Below are 25,930 nucleotides of genomic sequence, written 5' to 3' on the forward strand. Positions count from 1 at the left end.
CTTTCTTTATTACTTAGGGTCAAACAGTATTTTATAGTATTTTACAGTATTTGCACTAGTATTTTATTGACTGTCTATGCACAATTTCAAAAAAAAAAAAATTTGCTGCTCTTATTTTTTCAATTATTATATGTGCCCTCTTATTCAATTATTTACTTACTTTTTGTTTACTTGAATGTTATGTTGTCTGTGGACTTAAAATTGGTCAAATATGTCTTGTCTTCACCGTGGATAGTGAGAAACGTAATTTCGATCTCTTTGTATGTCTGGAACATGTGAAGGAATTGACAATAAAGCTGACTTTGACTTTGACTTTGACTTTGAAATAACAGAGTATACAGAGTATGATTCAATATAACGATGCATGCGTTTCCTTTGCAATTTCAAAAGGTTTAGGTTAGCTGCTACTAACTGGTATAGAAAAGAAACCGAGTGGATGGCAAATTAATCAGCGACCAAAAGGAATGACTTTTGAGTTTCAAAATTGAAAGTGGGAGTGAAAGAGCTAAACCATGGATACAACCGTAATAGCAACACCAGCAAACATCAAAGAATTGCAGCCGGAAATGTATTTAAACAGCAAAGGTACACTGTGTTGTCCCTATCTGGACACGGAGAAGTGTTAAATCAACACAAGTCGTATTGTTTTCAACACATTCGTTTTAAGGGTGTACATATAACTGTCCTGGTCAGGGAATTTCCACAACCGCATGGTGACACCCGTATCCTTCATTGTTGTGTTCAGTTATTCTGTTGGAGCATGGTCTCCACTCGTACTTCATGAGTACTTATTATGGGGAATGCTGTGCTAGAACAACTCCACCCTCATGCTCCAGATATGTTTCATGATATGACAGCTGCTGAACAGGACTGTAGGTATCAGTGGCAAGGATTCAAAGTCATTCACAGTTGACTGCAAAGTGTAAACTACCTCTTGTAAATAAATGGAGATTGATACCATATTTAGTTGAGATCTGTGGAGTCAGCCATGCCATTTGACTTTATTCAGTCCCATATTAGGAAATACCAAAGATCAATGCATTTTAACAGTGAAACTTGGATATGAAATAAAATTAGTATAGTTACCATGTTGTTGGTGTTCAAAACTCAGATTTACTGTATTTTCAAATAATTTGTGTTCCATGCTGATGTCACTTCCTTATGACAGAACGCGTTCAAGAAGTTGTTGTGACCTGTATGAATGTCAAAATGAAAAAAAGAAGTGATATCAAGAAGTGATAACATCAGCATGATTTGTTTTTTGTATTTGGAAAATTCTAGGCTCTAGAGCTGCCAACAGGTGAACTGCAGTGACGTGAAATACAGCTCATATGGCACCAGGAAGACGGGCACCTCAAAAATAAATTCACATTTGGCCAAGAGAATGAGGAAGCTGAGAAGGGGGAAAAACTGACGTGTTGTGACTAAATTGTATAACCTATTGATGTATTAGACATTTCTTTGTATATGTTTAATGTGTGATGGGGTCAGCCCACGTAGACGTTCACTGGCTGACACCTACAGGTGCATGAGATGAGGAGTAATGAGTCCGTAACATCCGTTTTGATAAACTAGGAAATGATCCCAGGAATTGTTTGAGTTGCACGTTTATGGAGTGAGGATTGTCTCAAAAAGATTTAAATAAATATAAAAGGATATATATACATATACATACATTTATAAATATCCAAGTACAAAATACAAATATAAAAATGTGACATACAAATAAATAAACAAATTTATATAAATAAACGTGTCTTTGTAAATATATTTTCGAGATTTGAAAATAAATATGCTTGACTTTGTATGTGGAATCTGCATTTGTGAATCTCCTTTTTGCTTTTATGTAGATGACGTAATTTTGAGACATTCCTACTGCACACCAAGATCCACAAATAAATACCACTAGATTTGAATGCGAAGACACCCTCCACTGAACAACCAGCAGATGGCAGTGTTGTGCAAAGGCGTTGTGCAACGATAGCTAGGCTCTATTGGTATACGGTTCTGGCCTCAATCGCAATTACAAGATGAACGTGGAAGCGACCGGTGGATTACCTGGATGGGTAAGTAGTTCTATTTGTTACTTGTGTGTGTTATAGTGGATTTTTTCTTCAGAGAGATATGAGTTTACTTGGTCAGTATACAGACGTTAGCAGGTATTGACTCGACGTCTGCGAGTGTTAGCCAGGTATGATAGCAGCTCTATGATCCCAGGTCCCTACAAAACGAAACAAATCAAGCTAATTGAGCCCCAGCTAAACTGTAATAACGGAATAAGTAAAGATGGTTATCGTTTTCATCTGAAGGCAGTGTTGTCCACACAGTCGTATGCTTGTTACTTGATGAAAACTATACATTTTTGCTAGCATGGTTAGCAATACTAGTGAGCATGTTGCTAGTTTGACACAAAGTGTCAAGTTTGCTCATTGGGCCACCGCTTGGATTTTCTTGTGAGACCACCTTAGGAAGCTGGTCATGTCGGTAAGTGTAATGTTTTATATTGGTCATGCTGGTGACCAGGCTATCAATCTTACATTGATGGTTTAAGATGGTCATGGCTGGTTTGACCAGCCATGAAGCTGGACATTGCTCTATTGACCAGTCAACCTCCAGTTAAAATGACCAACCTAAACTGGCCCAACCAGCTAAACCATAAAAACTCAGCTGGTGACTGTCATAAGCTGGGTTAACCAGCTAAACCAGTAAATGAAAACTCACAAAAACATAGCTTAAACCAGCAAACCATAATCTAAGCTGTTTTTTTCAGCTGGGTAGTTAGACTCAGAGCATAGACACACACACACACACACACACGTGCACACTCACACACAGCCCCCCCACCACCACCCCTACATACACATAGTACACTGCCACTCCACCCCTACCCCACTCCACCCCTGCCCCCCCCTACACACACACACACACACTTAACATACACAACCATCACCTTCTACACATGTGTTATTTTGAGTAATTGCCTGAATTATTTATTTATTTAATGTTTGGCTTTCTAGAACGCATTAATGCAGTATGTGATGGAAAGACTGCGCAACAGAGTTCATCGGGCTCTCCAACAAACACCCCTTGATCCTGACTTCCTAGAATTCGTTTGCACACAGGAACTGGTTTTCATGGACATTATTGCCCAGCATGTTCCAGTGCCTCCAGAGGTCATGGACAGATTAATTGAGCTGTGCAGGGCACTTCAGCAGTTGAGAGTGCACCAAGACGATCACTTACCAATGCCAATTAATTTTGAAAGATGTCCTGGGAGTGGGCGACCAAAAATCGCAATCAATATGGATTATGTACAGCATCTGATGTAAAACGGACACCCAGTGATCACAATTGCCAACTTGCTGGGGGTGTCCCGTGCAACACTGTATAGATCCATGGCTGCCCATAACCTGCCTGGAAAGCGAGCTCAGTACAGTAGGTGTTCAGATGCTGAGCTTGATGAACTGGTGTCTCAGGTAAAACAGTGGTGGCCACACTCAGGCTACAGAACAATGAGGGGAGCACTTGGAAGACTAGGCCATCAGGTTCAGTGGGATCGTGATCAGGGCAGCAATGCACAGAGTGGACAGCCTTGGGGTTGTGTCAAGGATGACTCAGCTGGGATGTGTTGTAAGGCTACATACCTGTTCCATGCCCCAAGTACCTCTTTCATATTGACACAAACCACAAACTGATACGGTAAAGTATTACCTTTGTGGTGCTTAGATCTGTAAATCTTACATACTGTAATCTAACAATTTAAGTATTAACTGTTGTTCCTCTTCTCATCTATTAGGTATAACATTGTCATATTTGGAGGCATTGATGGTTTCTCACGCAAGGTAAGAGTTAAGGATAGGTTAAAATTGTCTATCAATAACTATTGCTTTAGAGACAACATAAAACAGATACAGCAGGTAGCGAGAGCAGGCACTAGGCCTTGGGGCAGCCATGGCCTACTGGTTAGGGCTTCGGGCTTGTAACCGAAGGGTTGCCGGTCGATTCCCGACCAGTGGACCATGGCTGAAGTGCCCTTGAGCAAGGCACCTAACCCCTCACTGCTCCCCAGGCGCCGCTATAAGCAGGCTGCCATCTGTAACGGGTTAGTGTGTGCTGTGCACCTCACTGCGTGTTTCACTGTGTGCTGTGCTGTGTAAATTCACTAATTCACAATTGGGTTAAAGGCAGAGATGAAATTTCCCTCATGGGATCCAAATAGTATAGGTTATTATTATTATTGTCCCACTAGTAGCCTAGTTCCAAGCAAGCCAGACAGGTTAATGGCAAGATACCTGGCAAGACCTAACCCATTTTACTAGTAAGATAATATGACCTTCAGTAATTATGTGGTTGAAATGTTACAGATAATGTACTTGAATGCGGATGACAACAACAGGTCCCCGACACAAACCTTTGCCTTTTTCAGCCAGGCTGTTCAAGAGTTTGGATATCCTCTCAGGTAAATTTGCAGTGTGGTATGAATGACTGACTGTTTTTGAGGTGTGTTTACTTTACCATTAGAGTGTGTTCACCTTGCTACTGCAATTCCTTGTGCTATTTCTTGTAGAGTGCGAGCAGATCATGGAGGGGAAAATGTGGGTGTTGCCCGATTGATGTTCACCATGCGCGGACCAGAGAGTGGGTGCTTTATTGCAGGAAAAAGTGTTCATAACCAGAGGTATGCTTGGTCTTAGTTTATCAGTAGTTTAACTTTATTGAGAATTGTTATTGGGAAATATTCCTAAATCTGTATAGCAACACAAGCAGTCAGTTGTATTGGACTTTTTATTGACCTGTGTCAAAGTATTGACCAGTAAGCCCTCTTCCTGCATACACACAGCACACGAAACTCTTGCCCTTCCACACCATTCATCACTCATCTCTATGCAGCCTTTACACAACAATATCTCCCCTGTGCCTGTCCACTTTACTGTTGTCCTGTCTTGTCTAGTACATGTGAGGAAATTGAAAGTAAATCTGACTTTGACAACCGGAACATAGAATCTTATTTAAATGTCAATGCCAAGAATTCCATACTCAGGATAATATAAAAACAAGCTATCCATTAGAATTTTACTACTACTTTCAAATAAATAGTAATGCCTTAAGGACAACACACTGACACAATTTTACTGCATTTTTTATACCCATCAACTATATGCATTTGATGTGACAATTTGATGTAACTTGTATCCTGTGTACTATCATCACAACTTGCAACATGATTCAATATGCCTTTTCTTTTGAATAGAATTGAAAGACTTTGGCGCGATGTCTGGATGGGGGCCACCAATGTGTACTACCACATTTTTCAAATGCTGGAGGAAGAGGGCCACCTCGACCTGACAAACACCACCCACTTCTTCTGTCTGCATTACGCCTTCCTGCCTCGCTCCAGTTGACCTTGGACCTGTTTCAGGAGGATGGGACAACCACCCCTTGAGGACAGAGCAGAACATGACACCAAACCAGCTATGGGAGCTTTGTCAAATGCAGCATCCAATTCCCCCATCCAGAGGTAGGCAGAGGAAGGAGAACCACCTTTTGGGAATGTAATGCATGTTCCTAAAGATTGCTTTTGGATTGCAACATGTTTTGCACAAGTTTGAGCTGATTTACTTACTTTTACTTGAGTCTGCATTGTTGGCCCACATTATTTCAGGTTATATTTTATGAACTATTATTACAGAAAACAATTATTTTAATTGCTAATGATCATGATTGTAAACTTGTTTTATGCTTTCTTGTACTTGTTAAGGAGTTAAACATTCCTGAAATAGATTGGGAGCAGAGTGGAGACGCGCCAGAGAACCATCTTGGAGTAAACGTTCCTCAGTTCGAGAGCCCACTCAGCCCAGAGGAACTCAGTGGACTGCAGGAACACATTGATCCGTTGCAGCAATCACAGTCCAATGGTGTGGACATTTATTTGGCAACGGTCACATATGTCCAAAACTTGGTAGAGAACCATTAAAGGTATAGTCAGTGATTGTGTTATTGTTTGGACTGTTTGTAGCAAAGATTCTTGAGTGCAGCAAATCTTTTGTTTGCATTGCAGCTGCAGCCAGGGGGAGGGGGGGGGTTTGGGGGGTTTTCAGAGCCCGTGACGGTTGTCTGTTGAATATCATAGAAAGACTGAATTTCCTTACATAGACCCAACAGAATGAAGAGCTAGTGAGTTGTGTGAGTGAGTTGACTATACCTGTGTACAATTTGCTACAATGGTACAATAAAACCTGATAAGTGATTGTGACTTTAGTTTTTTATTTAGCAATATAGAACAAACGTATTAATCCAAACCAAATTATTTCCTCTCAGTAAGTAAAACATCAATAGAATTACAATAAAAACAATTACTGATAAAATATAACATTTATTTTAATATTTCATTGAATAACAATAACAACACCAACAATAAAACAATGTTAGAGGATGTTATTTCTTCACATTTCATATCAGGCCAAAACCTGTCTCAACTGACTGAAGGCATGCATGGAGGTCTGATCTTAATTCAGTGCCACTCTTATAGTGATTTGGAATTCTCAGTCGCTCATAGCACGTACTTGAAGTTGGCAGATGATGATGTCCGCGGGATCTCACAACTTCTAATGTTAGCCGCTTGGTCCAAAACTTCAACAGGTCTTTCAGGACGTCTGAAAATGCTATACCAGTGAAAACATTAAACACACATTAGGTTATATGCTGTCGGGCATAGGCCCACAATGCACAAGCACACTTGGGGTGAAATGCAAGAAGCTTTCATTTCAATGAAAAAATTATCTGATGATGAAAGAGACAGAGGTCAACTGTTAAGATAGCCTATTTTATACAAAAAAAAATACTATATGGGACTGATGATCGTGGCATCCATGAGCCACTATCTGATATGAGAGACTCCCGGAGCGCCTTAGACTTGGGATGTCTGTACACTGATGAACAATCGCGTTAAAATGTCATCAGTTTAATTAACTTAAATGTCAATGTTAGGGTGACTGTACACTGTTAAACAAAGCTTTGTCATAAACCAATATAGAGCTTGCATACTGGTGAATAACGTGTGGATGAGGGGAAGCTCATAGCTAACTTTACAGCTAAAACACCAGTTAGCCTTTATCCGCTTTGCCACTTTCCGTTGGAAAAAATGGCAAAACGGGCGGGAGATTGGTATGAAATATGGGCTAAAAACACGTAAAAAACGGAGGTTTGCAGCTATGAGTCAAACACTATAGCATCATAGCAAAGTTCTTTATAGTCTGTAAATATAGCTAGATCTAGCATCCTACAGAGACGCCGACATGGTCCTGAGCTAGCTAAAGTTAACCTAGATTACCTGATGCTAACCAACCCAGTTATTCTGAAAGGGCTCATAACCGCTTAATGACATTTTTCTGATCAAATATCAGTGCAATGTGTGTAAAATAATGCAAAAAGCACTACTTACAGTAGATGCTTCTTGATCACCGCTCTATCCATCATCCACTCCAGATTCTACAATTCTGCTGAATGTCGCGGGTTAGCTTTTGCCTTTATCTCGGCCTGCCAGACTAGCTGTGGCTGCACAACACTGCCATCTGCTGGTTGTTCAGTGGAGGGTGTCTTCGCATTCAAATCTAGTGGTATTTATTTGTGGATCTTGATGTGCAGTAGGAATGTCTCAAAATTACGTCATCTACACAAATGCAGATTCTACATACAAAGTCAAGCATATTTATTTTCAAATCTCGAAAATATATTTACAAAGACACGTTTATTTATATAAATTTGTTTATTTATTTGTATGTCACATTTTTATATTTGTATTTTGTACTTGGATATTTATAAAAGTATGTATATATATCCTTTTATATTTATTTAAATCTTTTTGAGACAATCCTCACTCCATACTCACTAGTGTTTGTTTAACTCCTCGTAGCCCCTGGCTCGTTTCACTGTGGCGGTGCGAGACCCGTAGGCCTACATGTAAAGTCTTTCCTGCTATTGGGATTAACAAGGCCAGGTATGCAATACAGCATGGTTTTAAGCACGTTCGCCTAGGTAAAATCTGACCGTGACGTAGGCCTATGTTATTAGTTAGCCATGCTACTATACGTGTAATGTAATCATACTACCTTATTCCTAATGCCCCCATAGTTGACGTGGGTCCTCTTCCATTCCAATTTCCTTCTGGAAACGGTGGTACTGTACGGCGGTCACAGCCAAGGTAGGCAGTTCACTGCCTTACTAATCCTTATTGTGTTCATGTGGTTAGTGGGCTACTGCCCTATTTTAACTAGCTAATTGTTATTCTGTAGTTGTCATTCTCAATGTTGTCTTTCTGTGACTATTAAAGGAATGATGATGTATTTATAGTGTATCTGGGAAAATGTGCAATACCTGTTAATAGGGATAGTCTTAATGATTTAAAGGGGTAATGTATTTATAGTGTATCAGGAAAATGTGCAATATCTGCTAATATGAATAATCTCTGTTGTAGATCTACAAACGATCATCATTCGTAGTCTGACCACTGTTTTCCTCTGTTTATTTCTTTTGTTTGTTTTTGGTTTATACTAAGGTAGCTGAAGCCACGTGTCTCGTGTTGTTTGTTCATGTCTGTTCTCCTGTGTTGGCTCCTTGTTGGGCCTACCCCCTTGTCCTGGTCTTGTGGGCCTAACCCAGGGATGGCTCTATTGTGAAGGTATATCTGGCAGTATTCTGCCCTTAAAAGCTTGCGCTGTGAACACTCTCTTAGTGGTTGAGTTTCGATACAAAGTTTGTTCCTTGTGTGATTTCTCTTAATATCCACGTGTGGTTTTTGAGCGTTTTGCAGCTTGCAGTGCTACACTAGCGTGTGCATGAGTATGCTAGTAATCACGTATGGCTGAAGATTTGTCAGTTGTACCTTAGCAGTATGACTAATTACGCAGTTAACAGCGTTGCCACAAAAGTACATGTGAATAGACAATAACAAAAGTACATTAAACAAACATGGCATACCTGAAATATAAGACAAAACAAACACATCAGACAGGGGCGAGCCAGTCGCATCACAGCTCCTGCCAATCAAACAGGTAAACCACGCTTTAAATGCATTCAGTCAATTCACCAGTATGAAAGTCTGTAAGCTAACTATTAACGCCGCTACACCTGCAGCCAATGCTAGCAGACTGTAGCATGTAGAACTGAGGTAATGTGCATTGTGTAACGAGCTAACATAAAACAGTGATTAAATAAACATAACTTCAGATATAAGGTGTGCAACACCAGAAAACAGTTCTATGTGAAAAAATGCACCATACAAGTAACCATAAAAGCATAAATAAAAGATATGATGTATTGTATGCAAGACTCCACATACCTCTGCCTCAGGACAGTAGCAAAAGAGGCAGAGGAGGGGCTACATGAACACTTAAGGGGTCTTCAGCTGGGAACCGACCCCCTGCCACTCCCAAGCCACACCCCCTACAACCTACTGTACCTCAGAGGCGGGAAACTACAATAGAACTTTGTAGAAACGATGGGGGAATTCAGGAAGCATAATTAACCCTGCTACACTCACCCCCACTGACTTCACTGAATTTCACCCATGAAGAAAACAAACAAAACTAACAAAAAAAATGACATAGCATGCAGGACAGTGAACCCACAATAAGGACAGAAAGTCCACCAACACATGAATGCTGTCCAGTGACGGACTAGAGAAGTAAAGCCAGCTAGAGGGGTTAGCTTGGCTCTAACTTATCACAGGAAAAAGGTGCCATATACACCTTACCAACTGGGGTACATCCACCTACAACCACAGCCCTAATGCAATAGGCAGAAAATGATGACATTCTTTCCCCACAAGGGGAGATACACAGTATGGAGAAAAAAAAAAACAGTATTTCACAAAAGAAAACAAACAAAAAGAAATCTCCCTACAGAGCTCCTCTTAGAAGACTCCGCACCCACTGGAGAGCCATAGTCTGTATTAGCCTCTTCACCGGCCTAACCAGTCTACCCCGCCTAGTCTCGTAACCCACCCCATAATGACCAGGTGAAGCACGGGTGTGAGCAGCAGACCTAAAAGTTGAGGGGGCTCAACGGACAGAGACTCTTCGCACAATCACTTGGCACAGCACAGCCAGAGTTCCTGCTGTGCAGAGACGAACAGTGCTCACTGAGTCCTAACTAACTGTGTCCTGAGCCACTTGAATCCCCCATGGATCCCCTGTGTTGCTACTATGCGAAGTGGAAGCACCAGGAAGCCCAGCCACCCATGATACAGTTCTGTCAATAGAAGCACGATCCCCACTGAACTGTGAGCTGCCCACCTCACTAATGCTGCCACCAGAAAATGACAGATGCTCATCATCATCCACGTTGGTCAGTGGCAAGAAGTTAACCGGCAAGATGAGATTCCTATGCACTGTTTTCACAGTACCCGCTGGACTCCTAATTCGGAAAGTGTGAGTGGAGTAGTTCACAGAAACTACAGTGTAAATGGTCCCCTCCCACTTATCCGCCAGCTTCTTCTTGCCCCGCTCCCCCTTATTGGCCAGCAGGACCCTATCACCAACTACAACAGGTTGGCCCTTAGCTCTCCTATTGTACAGCTCAGCCTGCCTGCGCTGCTGCTTCTCAGTGTTAGACTGAGCTAAAGCCATAGCCTCCCTCAGGTCCCACCCAATGATGCCACATAAGTGTCAATGTCTACTGTGTCCCCATCCAACAGAACATTTTTAAACATCAAGTCAACAGGCAACCTAGGAGGCGCCATACATCAAAAGAAAGGAGGGAAACCTGTGGTCTCATGAATAGTACAGTTGTCGTGCCAAGGTGAGATTATTATTAAGAAGCTGGGGCCACTTGACCTTTGACCTAGGGGTAGGGCCCCTTATCATATTCCCTAAAGTGCGGTTCATCCTCTAGCGATTCATTTCCCATGGGGTGATAACGAGGGTGGTGTGAGACTTGTCCACCCCAGCTAACAGAAGCAGCTCCCGAATTAAAACGCTTTCAAAATTAGCCCCCTGATCTGAGTGAATACAAGCAGGGAAACCATACACACAGAAGAACTTATTCCACAGCACCCGAGCTACAGACTTAGCAGACTGATTAGGGCAGGGATAGGCACACGCCAGCTTAGTGAAGTGATCAGTCACCACGAGGACATCAATGGACTTATTATTAGAATCTTCTGCAGACCAAAAATCAATGCAGACTAATTCTAAAGGAGCTGAGGTAGCAATGGAAACAAGAGGGGCCCTAGCCTCAGGTTCCGGAGCCTTGCTAACCACACACCTCTTGCACCTGTGAACATAGTCCCTGACATCCCTTTCAAGCGTGTCCCAGTAAAACCTTTGTCTTACCAGCCATAGAGTACGTTGCTGGCCCTGGTGACCTGCCTCGTCATGAACCCCTTTTAGAACCATGGACCTCAGTGCTACGGGCACCACATACTGGAAGGCATTTTTTTTAGACACAGGATTCTTAGCCACCCTGTACAGCACACCTAATCGTGTTTATCCAGTTTACCCCCACTGCCTTAAAGTCCTCAGTGTCTCCCCGATTCATGTACCCGCTCACTTTGCCCCTAGATGCGTAGCCCCCTATCAACAAAGAACCTGACCCTGCTAATGGTGAGATCCTAACACTGTTTGTCATACAGTTCCTCATGACTGAAAACAGGCAAAGTATCCTGCCCAGTCATGGACATGGCCCTCAACTGCTGAGCATGAGAGATAGCCCTAAGCTGAGCACCATCCTCCCAATTCTGGAGGATTGCAGCACAGCAGAGACCTCCTCTCACGCCGAGACCCCACCTCCGCCATGTTCTGAATGACATGTGTGGCCTCAACACACACGCCAAGAGATGCAGAAGCCTGCTCTGCCCCACATGTGTGGCCCCAAGCACACACACACATGGTCAGAGGTAAGTCTCAGGGGCATGTGTGGCCCCAACACCTGCACTTCACTAGACCCTGCAGCCTGCCCGAACAGCATGGGTGGCCCCAACACACACACACCCGTCAGCCCACGAGGCAGCTCGCCCGGCTCTCTCATTTCAGCAAGCTGAGAGGATAGGTGAAACATGTCCTGAACTGAATCCACCTGCAAATTCTCTGCTTCTTTAAGCAACTCAACATAGGGAGTTCTGGTCAGGCGATGCATAACTCTGGATCTCACAAATGGCTCTCTGCTAAGGGCATCCGCCACCACATTCTTAGGGCCTGGGATATACAAGATGTCAAAGTCAAAGGCCGCCAGCCTAGCCACCCAGCGTTGCTCACAAGCATCCAACCGGCTTCGTCAAAACATACTTAAGGGGTTGTTGTCTGTCCATACAGTGAACCTGTGACCCTCAACCAGTGACTAAATTTATCACAAATAGCCCACTTCATTGCAAAAAACTCGAGCCAATGAGCAGGGTATTCAGACTGGGCATGATTCAGTGACTTGCTAAAAAGCAATAGGCGAGACTTTGTCCTCACCAGGCTGCACCTGAGACAGAATAGCCCCAAGACCACTGGTAGAGGCATCAACAGACAAGAGAAAAGGCTTTTGAGAAGTCTGGGATAGCCAAAGGCACACTACTCACCAGTGCATATTTAAAATTCTGGAAAGCCTCTGCACACTCAGGGGACCAGTCCTGAGGGCAGAGCTTTCCTCCTCTGCACAGGTCTACTCCCTTTACCCCTGCACGGTGGCAGACCCACCTGTAAAGTGCAAAACAGTGGCCTTGCAAACACAGAACAGTTTTCAATGAAATGCTGGTAATAAACCACTATGCCTAAAAGGAGGCCGGATCTTGCTTGCAGATGGTGTGGCGCCATCAGCCTCCATCAAATATGACTGTGAAACATTCACAATAGCCTCAGCCTTTATCTGGATCACTAGCCCGCCATCCTGAGAATTATATGCCCTAAAACTTCACAGATCTCCTAAGAAAATTGCACTTAGCAGGCGACAGCTTCAAGTTGTGCAATTTCAGCCGCTTCAAACACCATGCGTAAAAGCGGCTGCAAACTTTCCCCTCAGACCTGCCAAATACAAGGACACATCCAAATAGCACAAGAGACTTAAGAAATTTTGATGCGCCAAAGACAGAGAGCATCATCCTCATAAAATGTAGCTGGGCTATTGCAAAGGCCCTGAGGGGAGCGGTTATATTCATGCAACCCTAATGGTGATGAAAAGGCTGTATATTTCTTGTCATCTTCATGTAACAGCACATTGTAATAACCCGGCGTGGAGATCCATGGTGGAGAAAAAACACATTGCCAGCTAAAGCTGCAAGGACATCAGCCTGGTGGGGAGTGGGTGGGCGTCTTTCACAGTCTTGCGCATTAAGCCACCTAAAGTCAGTGCATATCCGCGGGTCTCCGTTCTTCTTCCACACCAGCACCAGTGGGAGAAGCGTACTCACTACTAGACTTTCTAATAATTTCCTTCTCCTCCATCTCATCCAAAGTCTCTTTCAACTTCTGGTAGTGGGCGGGGACAATCTGCGATATGGCAATCTGAATGGACGGTCATCCAGTCAACCTAATCCTGTGGCAGAACCATGCGCCTCACCACAGTCAAGATGGTGAGCGAGAAAAGACAGACTCATATTCTTTTATTAGGTAACTAACTTTATCCTTCCAATAAGAGGAGACCTGACAACTGTCAATGGGTATAGCACCTAGTCCAAGACCCTGCAGCTTAAGAGTCACCATTAGCAACACTGCTGCCAAGATCACTTGACAGATAAGCTGCCATGAGAGCCACCTGCACTCACTTTAGCTGCATGCTGCGAAACAAAGTCTTGATCAAAATCCTCCAGTGCAGCGCATGGATATACATCAGCTACCTTCGCATTTTTTCGCGTGAGTTACTGCAGCTGACGTGGGATTAAATACCTTGACTGGAAGCCACCCATCTCCCCACATAGGAGAGACAACACGCCCTACTAACATCTGCCTATTAATACAGCGAAGTGCTGGGCTCCACAACAACCATGCTGCCGACAGAGATCGTGTCTTGGCGGTAACCTACCCCACACAAGGTGTTCAGTCATGGGCTGTAGTGTGACTGCACTTCTCGAGCTTCAATTATTGCCCACTTTATCTAGGATGGACCCCTCTCCATCTCTCAGACTGGATAACAAACCATAAAACGGACTATCATCATCCTGACCAGCTCACAACCAGCCAGAAAGCATCACTAGATTTAAACTGCCTGATTAAAGGCTTCAAAACATTTGTGCCGACAATCAAGGGATCCACCTGTCCCTCAACAATTAACACCGGGACCTCAAAACTGAATCCATACATCTCAATGGCCAAATTACATACACCCAGAGGGACTAGTCTGGCTTACCCCCACAGCCAACCAGGACAATATCAGCGGGGCTGGAGACTCACCTGGCAACACACCCGGCTTCCCTCAGGCGGTTTTAAGCGTCTGCACTAAGCGGTTAAGCCATTAACCCAGTATCCAACATCCCTAATTCAACTTTGCCCTGCACCAACACAGGCGTGTAAAACAGACTGTCACTTTATGCAGCTCTCATGGTATTTTGCATGACTATTTTACTTTGATTTCGGCAATTTCTCACACAAATATGAATACACAGACTCAATATCATCATTTAAGTTGGAGGGTAAACTCAGATGCCTGCCACTGACCTCCTCCGAATGGAGGCTTTCTAGTTTCCCTGGGGCGGACTCGCCTCGCCAGTCCCCACTACAGCAGAACCAACAGCAGCCCTACACCCTGAGACCTACCTGAAACTGCTTATTTAGTGTGCTCAGGACTGAAGCACGAAAAGCACAACCTGTGTAACCTACAGTTGAGACTGTGTAGAGTGATCAGCACTCTGACACACATCACACTTGAAACTAAGCTTCACATTCTGCTTAGGGTAAGTATGCTGAGCAGCCTGCACATTGCACACACTAATGCCTTCTCAAAGCATGCCCAGTAACCTATCCAGCGTGGTGCCCTCTGTAGCCTCGCTATCTGGCTTGCCCACCCCCACTGCAGACTCACCCGACAGCATAATGCCACTCTCAGCCTCAGTTACAGGCATGACAGCAGAAACAGTAACACACACACCCATGCGATTTCTTAAAACTCATCCAGGCGTTACCTGAACTTCACAGGCCGTCCACTCATTCTGAGGCTTGCTTTAGAAACATCACAGACAGGTCCCGGTCAGGGGCAATGCCTTGAACAAAACATGGCAGCTTCTTCTACAGTCTGCAGCCACACTGACCTACCATCATTCCCCATAGACTGTTCTGCTGCTACCTCCAGCTGCTTTATTCAACCTAATCCAATAATCAAGAGGTTGCTCATTGGTATCATGTGTGGTGGTAGCATAGAAGTCAGCAATAGGCATACCTGAATGCATAGCACTGTCAAAATGCTGCCTGAGGAGGCCGAAGACAGCATTCACATCACCAGAAGAAGACACCTGGACATTACTCACAGGCCAAATCCTAGCTACATCCCTGGCTGGCCCAACAGTCTGCTAGAGGAGCTCGTCTGCCAGTTCCCTCCCAGTGTAACTACTCTTGCTCAGATACCCCCTCATCAATCCCTCCCCCATTCACACAGAGTGAACTTATCCGAGCTATCACCTCTAAAGAAAGGTGGCTCTTTCCTCTCGAACTTAAGGACCCAGATTAAATTTGAAGCATCCATGAAGCATTACCATGCCCTGGGGAATGGCCTACAGAGAAGGCGTGGAAGTGAGCCTGACTGAATATTCTTCAAAGACTTGCAGTGACAGACTGACTAATATTAGCACTGATCTCTTTCGCCTGCTCACTACTCAACTGGACTGGAATGTCGACTCAATCAGTGAAATTAGTGGTAGCACATCCCTGGCCTTGTGGTGAAATGGTGTAACCCTGTCAGCATCAGCTAAACCAGGGGCTACCTGGAGTACTACATGTGAAAGGCCTCCCCCTCCCAACACTAGAGTACCCACTGTCCATAACCCTGCCAAGCGTGATCCAGGTAAAATGTTAGGTGGCCCCTCCCAAAACTAGAATGCCCAGGACTACCACCTAACATCCATGGTAAACTACCCACTCAAAAGAAATAAAAAAATAATAATAAAAAAACACAGATATATATACACAGTTATATATACATATACACAATGCTCTCACGTATCACCCTCAGCAAATGCAGGAACAGAGAATTAAAACTGCAACGTAAGAGTCTTTGCAAAAGATACATCATACAATGGCAGTTAGTTGCAGACAACAGAGCTCCGGCGACAGCAGACTGCTCCAATGTATTTTTTTTGGAAAACAGTGGTTGAAGACCATAGGGCATCGGTTCGCAAGGAGCAGGAGCACGAGGCTATCAAAGGTTCAGGCACTCAACACCCTGGCTTGTCAAGTGTTGTTTAAACTGACTGTTATTTCCTTGCTGTAATCCCCCGTCTTACTCACAGACCACCATGTCGGGGGCGGAGGAAATGGCTACCCAGCTTAGAGTGCTGACCGAGTTGGTGCAGCAGCTACAGGCAGATAATCAAAAGCTTGGGGAGGAGGTCACTGGCGACAGCCCCACCTGGCCCGGTGGTGGGCCATCAGGTCAGTCATCTAGCTCCAGCACTGCACATGATGGAGGCCAGTAGAAGCGTATTTGTACATCCCACCGAGATCGTAAATGCCCAAGATTTTCAGGGGAACTATCCATTGATTCTATGACCGTGGAGGAATGGGTGGAAGTAAGTCATTTGTCCCTATTATATGTCCTTTCTGAGCAAACTCATAACTGTCTTTGACTTGCTTGATGGTGAGGCCAAAGCAGAAGTTAAGTTCCGTCCTGCTTCTGCTGTTATTAGCCCCAGATAAAATCTTTGACATACTTAAAAGTGTATATGGGTGCACCCAGTCTTATATTAGCCTTCAGAAAGAATTTTTTCCAGTGGCGGCAGCTTGAGAGCAGATCCTTGAGGGAATATTCCCGCAGCTCATGCACCTGCTAGAAGCCGTGATTAAAGAAGATCCTGCATGCTTATGAAATCCAGACATTGTATTGCGATCCATTTATAGAGAATGTGAGGGATGTCATGTGTTGAAGCGGGGGGCTAAGGCGTCAAGTCCGGCTGGCCACCATTTTTTTTATGATATTAGCAGTGAAGCCCTTAAACATTTACAGGAAGGTGAACACACTAGTCAAAGGCCCGTGCCCATTCTTTTAGCACCCATGCTACCCCTGTGTATGATGTTGATTCTAACGCTGTATCTGCTAAGCCCGCCAATGAATTGACCCAGAACTGAAAGAATCCTCCGTAAGCAACAGAGCAGCTAGATACCATCTTGAAGCGTCTTGATTCTTCTCAGCTGGCGCCCCATCCAGCCCTCACGGCCACAGTCCGTCCGTTGGCGTTTTTCAAACTGATGGGTACACCCATATGCTCCCCACTGCAATCGAAAGCCCGGTCACATAGCAAGGTTCTGTCGATCCAGGTCCTGTACCCATCCAGGGTAGAGGCTGTATCTCAGGCCCAAACTCAGCAGCAGGAAAACTAGCACCCCTGGTTGTTATGGCCCCAAGCGTCGGGTGGGGAGCTCTCGGGCTGTTGTCCTGTTAATACATCACTGCTCATTGGAAAATGTCCTGTAGTAGTCCAGGTGGGGATGTGGGTGTGGCTTGTTTGCTGGATACTGGTTCAATGGTGGCGACCATTACTCAAGAAGTTCTTTGAGCAACACCTACAGCCGCGTCTCCAGCTTCAGTTGCAGCCTTGCACCTGGCTCAAGCTAAAGGCAGCAAACAGCCTAGAAATACCCAACTTGGGGTACCTGGAACTGGATGTTCACCTTTTCGGACCGAACTTTCCCAAAGATGGGTATCTTAAATGGTTAAAACTCCAACTGACCCCAATGCTCAGCCTCATAAGGAGTCTGTCCCTGGCCTCTTAGGAATGAATATAATCCGCCATTGTTACCAAGAATTGTTCACAGACCATGGCAGTGCACTGTTCCATTAAGCCTGATGTCCAGCAGGCAGGAAAAAGCATGGCGTCAAGCCCTATCCCAGTGCCAGCAGCTAGGCGGAGGTGTTGGAGGTGGTGTTGAATAGGAACCCGTCGCGTGTGCAGTCAGGGGGCCAGATCATAAGTCTTCTTCACCCGAAATGTCCCCTCCCTCCCCTCCCCATGTGCTGTTTTGTAACACCAGTTCTCTATATTTGCCAGTGCGGCCTTTTGAACCAATGTGTCACACATACCATTATTAACAAGAATAAATTTTACGCTGGAATCGATAATAAAAAGGATAAAACCCGGCACCTGAGGAAGAGCGTTTCCCTTGAGACTCAGCCGAGCCATTCACTACTCATCGCGTGACTCTTTGCCGCGAGTCACCGTGCAAGCAGTGAAAACCTCGAGGAAATGCTCGTCACACTCATCAGATCTTAAAGCCTGGACAGGCTCAGTGGTCACTACAAAGAGATGCTGGCCCACACTTTGTCTTTAGCAAGTAAGTTTCCCAAAATCCGTCAGCAGCCAGGCACTGGTAATGCCGGCGAACCGCGAACAATCACCACAAGATCGAGACTCAATACAATCCTGTGGAGGCGGACATGGATGTCATCCCAATGCCCCGAATTAGAACACTTTTCCCGTGCTTGATTCACCAGAAAGGGTAGGACCGATTCGAATCTGATACGAGCGTTTCGTAGCACCCGGTATCCGCGGAAGATTTGTACAGGTTTTTGCTCGGATGAACCCCCTAATGAGACGAAACTGTCCGTGATAAATGGGCCGTAGCTCTCACGCACAGACTCATCCGCAACAGTGACCTCAGCTCTAGGCGGCTCGCTACAGGTGCTGCCGACCCGAAGCACCTGCGGGATAGCATCACCTGCTGGACAAAATGCCTTTCCCTCTATTACATTTAAGTTTAAACTGTTGGACAGGAACTGCGCACAAACTCCACTTAGCCCGGTTTAAACTTTGTTCTTATTTTTTGCTTTCAACACTTCAGTCCGCTTTCCAATGCCCAACCTCCCAGCAGTAATTACAGCAATCAGAATCAGACTTTCGCTCAGACGAATCTTTAACTTCTGATTTGAATTCCAATTGTCATAAAAACGAAGGCCCCATGTTCTTCTTGAGCAGAGATGAGTGTTAAAGTGATCTCTAGATTTAGCTTTTATCGCGTTAAAACATACTCATCGGCCAGCACTGCTGCTTCAGTAACCGTTTTATTTTTTTGTGCTCATTAATGAATGTAGCTAAAGCGGTCGGGGAGCGATATTCTTAAACTGTTCCAATATCATTAAATCTACAGTACCAACTCCTCCCACGGCGTGTTAATGTTAACGAGGAACACCAACGGTTAAAAACCAACTAGGTCTCTAGCGACCTCAGCATCGTTTGACGGTCACCTTTCCTCCAGTTCCTAAACCGTTGTCTATAGTACTTTCTGGAACTTGTTCATACGCTCTTAATACCGCTTCTTTCATGCTCTGATAATTCTTGCGCTCGGACCCGACAGTGCCACAAAGCGCATCCTGAGCACGCCCGGTAAAGTGGTCTGAAGCGGTAGTGTGCGGTCTGCATCACTCCACTCATGATCGTCAGCAATACCTTCAAAGAGAAAAAAATGTCAGGCTCACGGTCATTAAACTTGACCAAAATCCTAATCATATGGGACAGGTTTTTCTCCGTGCCCATTAACGACCCAGAGGAATCCCGTCACCCGCATTTTCCCTTCAGCAATTAATTTTAACTTCTCTCTCTGAAGATGGCTGTCAATGCCAGTCTCTACTTTACGTTTAAGTTTTCCAATTCTAAATCATGTTCAATTAGTGCTTTGTTCTAAGTCACGCTGTTTTCATATTCTTGTTTCTTTATTTCTGCTTCTATACTTAAGTTCTAATTCATTTTCTTTTTCAGGCGTGTCTTTTCGTTAGGCCTCAAAGCGTCGTAGTTCCAGTGCATGTTTTAATTTGCGTTCCTTCACATGTGCCACATTCTCTTTTTGCGTCTTCTTTCCTCTGCCTCTAGAAGCGTTTTAGTTCTAATGCACGCTCCTGCTCACGTTCCGCTCTCTCTTTCTCTCGTTCCGCTGCCTCGAACCGTTTCTGTTCCATTTGTAATTTTAAAAGTTCAGCCTGTTGCTCAAAACTGAACCTGTTCACCATTAGGAGTGGAGGTGCAAGCTGCTGGGCCATAACCACCGGGTGCTGGATCACGACATAATCATCAATTCAACTAGTTTGGATTTTATCACGTTCCTTCAGTTCTTGCTTTTTTAAGATCTTTTGGAATATGTTGAATCCATAATGATCAATCACTTGACATAATTGATCCTTCGTTAACCTTTCCAACAAAACCTCCGATGGAGACTCAAAAACTGTAGGTATCTCCTTTTCGTTAACGTCGATGTAACTAAATGCGTTAACGTTGATGTAACTAAATGCGACTCACTAATCAAAAACAATGACAAAGATAGACGCTATAAACAGGCAAACAATCAGGCACAGGTATTACAGCCACCCCTTTCCCCGATACAAAGAGCTGCCCGTATCTATCTCCCAAACATTTCCCTAAATATTTCCACCTCTAGTCTTCAGTATGCCCACATACAATTGAGTTGCTCACGCAACCCCAGCGCGTCCGTCACACCAAAAACAATAAGTTAAAATAAAAAAGGCAAAGAAATAAACAGCGGTAAGCGCTTGTACCTGCGACGGGGGTTCACGTTAGCTCGGTAGGTCTAACCTACCTTCCACCCACTTAACAAGAGGCACCTGTACCCAATCGACCTGTAGGCTACGCGTCAACCTTACAGCCAGAGGAACGCACAGGCTGCAAGGCTCCAATGGCTCCCCTCCTCCACGGCAACCCAAAACAAAGCAAAACACAAACCAATCAATAAATTACCAAGCAATCAATTTAAGCCACTAATCCAAACTAACCACTTAGCTCAACAAACAATTATTGCGTGGTACTCCCCAATTTCGAAACACGTTTGCTGCAACAGGTGATTTGCACAAATAGGCTACCAGAGGCAATATTTAACTTGACCAACAAATTAACTTATTTTTGTAACCACCAGACGAGTTAGCTAAAAAATTACATACCAATTCGGGCAGCTCATGGCTCAGAGCCCCACATGTAGCGTGCTGGCCGGGTATGTACATTCAGGGGAGACCAGCGCCCAGTGTTGAAATAATAATAAATGAATTTATTAAAGAAAGTTAAACATAACTAAAATTTCAGAATAACGATGAGGATGAGGTGCAAGTCAGTGTAGTGTAAGTTACGTAAAAGTGAAGTGTAAGTCAGTACAGAGAAGAAGATAGCACGCAACAAAATGAATGCCAAGCCGGGAGGAGGAGAACGCCTGGAGTGCAGACTGAGCGATCTTAAATATCCCTCCCAATCAGGCACACCTGGGCACACAGGGGAAACAAGCACCCAGGCACGTCAGTGCCAATGGGCGGAGTTAGGACACAGCGGCCTGGGCCGTAACACAATGACACCTTCAGGTCACTGCCTGTCATTACAGTGCACCATTGAAACACAATGTTATAAGTTAGCGAGCTGACTGTGGCAAGATGGCCGCGAGGTGCGGACGTCGACCTCCATTTGCAAGCAGCGCGGACGAGTCATCTAGCCTTTATTATATGTATCTATGGTCAGCGCCATAGATATTAGAAAGCTAGATACCGCATTGGGCTCCAGAACGTACATAATGAGCACCCCCATCTTGGTGGGGTCAGCAATAACTGGAGGCCAATGGAGAAACATGTGACTCTGACTGGAAATCAGACAGGTGTCTCTGATTGGCTGCAAGTGTTGCCCATAGACAGTAAACATGTTGCCCCCAGCAATATGGCGGCCGCGTTTACGCATGTCACCAAATACAATGCAAGCCCAATGCGGTATCTAGCTTTCTAATATCTATGGTCAGCAGCCTATATGGCTCTGGGAGTAGTATTCAAATTTCCCTTATTGTGACGTCTCAATAAGGGAGATTTCTGACTAGCTCACAGAAGCGCATAGTTTCTCACATCAACCTCTCTTAACTAACCCACAAAAACTCAACACACGGTTTTGTTTCGCACCTGGAGTGTTTGTAGAAGCATCAGAGACCCAAATGGAAGTACAAAAGCACAGAAAAAGTGAAATCAAAGTCTTCATTTAGGCCTGGATATTTAGTTGCTTGTAATTCATAAATCCAAAAAGTTTCCCGTTGATTAATTGTCGTTGTCTATTGCCCTTTTTTATGGTAAGTGGAATGTGGTCAATACCACAGGCCTGTAATGTGGATGGGTCGCTGTTGTGATGTTCCAGATAGTGTCTTGCCATGGGGTAATTGATGTTGCCTGTTCGAATGGCATATTTGTGTTCTGCCAGTCTGCGACTTTGCAAGCGTCTTTTTGTCCTTCATATGTTTAAAAAAACATTAACAGATTTTGGGTCTCAAAAACGACTTCATAAACTGTAAAACATCCTTTGTCATTTATAGACTTAAATGTCCTATATGCAAAGTATTTTACAAAGGACAAAAAGACGCTTAATGGCGGCCTTACATTGTATGATTTTGGTCTGTTTTCACAGTCGGCGACTAAATTTCCAAAGTTGGACGGGTATCATCGGAATTGTAGTGGAATCACAGCACGCTCCCGTCAACTAGATCGTTTAGTGTAAGGTGCCAATCTTAAGCGGTTTTAAGTCAGTCGAAGTCTGTCTTTTTCTAGTTTTGCCGTTACGACAATATCAAACATGTTTGAAATTATCGCAAGTCTTTTTATGGCGGCCTTACATTGTACGATTTTGGTCTGTTTTCAGTCGGCGACTGAATTTCCAAAGTCGGTCAGAAATCATGGGAGTTGTACTGGAATCGCGGCGTGCTCCCGTCAACTAGATCGTTAAGTGTAAGGTGCCAATCTTAGCGGTTTTAAAGGGACACCAGGCAAGCCTGATGCTTTTTCTCTACGAAACTCCCCTCGCTCGGTCTGAAGCTCTTTTCCTTTTCTTTCGTCTTCCGTCAAGGGTTTTTTGCTGCTTCTTCCGGCTGGCTCTGCCATTATACACCGTTTGCAACAATCTCTGGCGTTTGGTTAGCCTGCCTCTGTGCTGTAAACTGATCCTGCTTCGGTCGGCGGGTAGGATACACCGAACTTGCAAGTGGGATATTCTTCCTACAGGCAGTAGGGGCGGGGGCGAGAGAGCCATTGTAATGAGTCATTTAACCATATACCGACTTACGAAGATGATTACTTAACACGAAAACGTTGCCTGGTGTCCCTTTAAGTCAGTCGGAGTCAGTCTTTTTCTAGTTTTGCCGTTACGACAATATCAAACATGTTTGATATTATCGGAAGTCTTTCTAGTCGTGGCTCATGCAAATAGTGACGTGAACTATGAAAACCAATAGTGATGATGAAACTCATGAATATGATAATTTGTTATTTTGTTTCTTATACATCATTAGTCGGCTCTTCCACGTGACAGAACAACTCAATATCGGTTAGGGATGTCACGAATGAAACAATTCTGCAGAAACACGAAAATATGACTTTCGTAGGCTATCATTTCAGTTCCTGTTGATATCTATTGCACCATGGATAATAATTTAAAGCAATCTAGTTGCAGTCTTGTAAATAGTGACCCTGCAAGATCTCTAGTCATTGCAAAATCATAGTCTGTGACTTAAATCACTATTACTTGTCTTTAGATGTGAGAGGGTCTGAGACTGTAGTCTTTCAAAAATCTTTTCCAAATATTGGAAAATCTTTCCAAAGTCTGTCAGTGTAAGGAGGGCTTTAGTGGTGGCTCATGCAAATAGTGACGTGACAATATAAATGTAGCAGGTAGGACGTAGGCAGCGGAATTGGATGCCTTGATTGAATCAGTTGGTGGCCGCTTGGCGCTACACCTTTAAATCGAGCAAACTGCCGGTGCCTCATTAGTGTGTCTCGCCACCCAGACTCTTGGTTCCTTGGACTCTTGGTTGGTTGTACAAGTTAATGTGAGTTCTCATGCTTAAATGTATTTTGCCTCCTTGTAAAAACATGGTTTCCATGGATCTGATTTGATTTGGACTATTGCAGGGCTATTCAATTAGTTTGTAATGGGGGCCAGTTCATGAAAAGCATCACAACTGAGGGGCCGGAGAAATGCGGCTTGAAATACGAGTAGGCTAATCACATTAACAGCTGTATATACAATGAAGTACAACAGCAGCAATATGGGTGTTCAAATGTTGTATTTTGTACATGCATAACATCATTACCCATCATTGTTGGTGGCTAATATGGAATTAAATCTGTGATAACAGATAACAGTAATGGAATCTGTGCTTTGCACAGTAACTGTTAGGTCCAAGATTTCCAGTGAGTAGCCTACAAACAGGATTCAAACACTGTTCAGGTGAATTAAATGTGTAATCAGTCGCATATGTAGCTCTTCTGACTTATAGGCCTACTTGTTACATTTGACGTTCCCACCATTTAAATGAGATGACTGTGACCTCTAGATTTTTTTTAGCAATGCAGGCCAGTCAGAATAGCCTAATAATAATAACACAGGGGTCCGGGGTGTCTCCCCCGGGAATTTTTTATTTTCTGGTTGCTAATCACACTATTTTAACATGGTTTTAGAGGGACAGGCCCATCTTTTTTCTGACGCACCTCACACTACCCCATGCATTAAACCTATAACACTGCTTGAATAAATGAAAAACATAGCCTACTGAACATGGGCATCGTCATAGTTCACGATGACAATGAAAACGTTTAGCCTACTTGGTTTCTGACAGAAATGACGTTTTGTGCCAACATATTGTAGAAACACAACCCGCGCCTTTATTTGGTGAGCGGAGGTGCAAATCATCTCCTTCACTTTCTTTGGTTATTATATAGTCTCAATTCACTTTAACCACAAAGCGTTTTGCCGTCATACATTTACAAATATGCAACTTACCTTGGCTTATCAGTGATACTTTTTGCTTTCTTAATCGCAATTGAGTGTTATGCCACATTATTTCAAAGAGGCCTTTAGACGGGCTAATTTCTGACTTCACTAGACTATAATTGCATTTGTTTATGTTGTAAGACATGAAGAAATAAAGGACATTGGCAATAGCCAGGCTACTATATAGAAATACTTTGAGTCGGATCTGCTCCACCTTTCCACCAAGTTTTGCGGAAATTGTGCCCGTGTTTTTTTGCGATATTGTTGACAGAAACTATTTGTGTGGTGCAACCTGTTAAATATTAATAGGCTAGTACATAAACTCCAACGTGGCAATTTAGGTTGAAACTAAACTATGGCACTTACGTTCAGCTTATGTACTAATGTAATGAATTGTAATGTAGCCTAACTTGTTCAATGGGCTGAGGTGCAGTGGCTGCAGGACTAAAGCAAGCGAGAGATGCAAGAATGGAGAACAGCTCATGCGCTTGCTAGAGATTAGGCCTACATTTTTTCGGACTCGGCCCGCGGGCCGCCAATTGAAGAGCCCTGTTCTAGGGGTTAAGAGTAAAACAAAACATGTCTCCATTTTTTCTTGAAAGTTTTAGTGACCCCAATCAAAGGTCAAATTCAGAAAAGGTCAAATAAACCTTTGTCCATAAACCTTAAATTTCTGGTATTAAGTGAAAAGTAGATGTATTCTACAAGTTATTGTGCCAATGTGGTCCACATACACAATATAACATTATAAAACAAATATTCATATATATATATAAATATATATATATTTATATATATTTCATATTATATGTCAATATGCTGTATATTCATGTCATTGTTATCCTATGTAGGCTACACTATTATTACCATCAAGGACATGAATGAATTTATAGAGGAAAGGAACATTTGCCAGGAACATGTTTATGCAAAGAAAGAGCTTTATTAAAACAAACACACTACTCTGTGCAAAATGAGGATTTGCCCACACAACATATGGGTAGCTCACGAGCAGCCCAAAAGCTACAA

At 43.7% G+C, this 25,930-nt stretch overlaps 1 protein-coding gene and 2 long non-coding RNA genes across 3 annotated transcripts in view; 2 read left to right on the plus strand and 1 right to left on the minus strand.

The window, feature by feature from the left end:
• Positions 1 to 25,930, minus strand: part of LOC125295308 — a 195,125-nt gene that overhangs the window by 90,366 nt on the left and 78,829 nt on the right. The window lies entirely within an intron of this gene.
• Positions 3,645 to 4,400, plus strand: LOC125295151. The gene is made up of 3 exons (XR_007193642.1): positions 3,645 to 3,699; positions 3,797 to 3,842; positions 4,365 to 4,400. It is a non-coding gene; the product is annotated as an uncharacterized LOC125295151 (long non-coding RNA).
• On the plus strand, positions 4,418 to 5,369 carry LOC125295150. Its single transcript, XR_007193641.1, has 3 exons — positions 4,418 to 4,459; positions 4,568 to 4,678; positions 5,252 to 5,369. It is a non-coding gene; the product is annotated as an uncharacterized LOC125295150 (long non-coding RNA).

The sequence above is a fragment of the Alosa alosa genome, chromosome 5, assembly GCF_017589495.1.
Source record: "Alosa alosa isolate M-15738 ecotype Scorff River chromosome 5, AALO_Geno_1.1, whole genome shotgun sequence".
NCBI classification, from domain to species: Eukaryota; Metazoa; Chordata; class Actinopteri; order Clupeiformes; family Clupeidae; genus Alosa; species Alosa alosa.